Source organism: Trachymyrmex cornetzi, unplaced genomic scaffold, assembly GCF_001594075.2.
Source record: "Trachymyrmex cornetzi isolate Tcor2-1 unplaced genomic scaffold, Tcor1.1 scaffold1051, whole genome shotgun sequence".
NCBI classification, from domain to species: Eukaryota; Metazoa; Arthropoda; class Insecta; order Hymenoptera; family Formicidae; genus Trachymyrmex; species Trachymyrmex cornetzi.
The window spans coordinates 365,266-365,546 of record NW_017295600.1 but is presented as its reverse complement, the minus strand read 5'-3'; the positions used below and the strand labels follow the sequence as shown (position 1 = coordinate 365,546).

The 281-nt window shown below is 23.1% G+C and overlaps 1 protein-coding gene across 1 annotated transcript in view; it reads left to right on the top strand.

Moving 5' to 3' along the window:
- The window catches only part of LOC108759647 (F-box/LRR-repeat protein 2), a 4,505-nt gene that overhangs the window by 2,676 nt on the left and 1,548 nt on the right, over positions 1-281 (top strand). The window lies entirely within an intron of this gene.

Below are 281 nucleotides of genomic sequence, written 5' to 3'. Positions count from 1 at the left end.
TTCTTTATACCATGCCAAATTAAATAAATAATGAATATTAATCTAATAGTATGTATTATTTGTACAAACGATTTGATATCAATAACTGTGGCACCAAGTTAAATTCTACTATCAAAATGAAAAGTAAAACTCAAGTGATACTATTTTTATTATTTACTTAATCCAAATGGTACTATCTTTAATTTTTATGCAATGAAACCTAAGTATACGTATACTTATTGAAGAATCTTCCTATTCCAATCCAAATGGTTTAAATTCCTCTTAAATTGAAATTATTATTA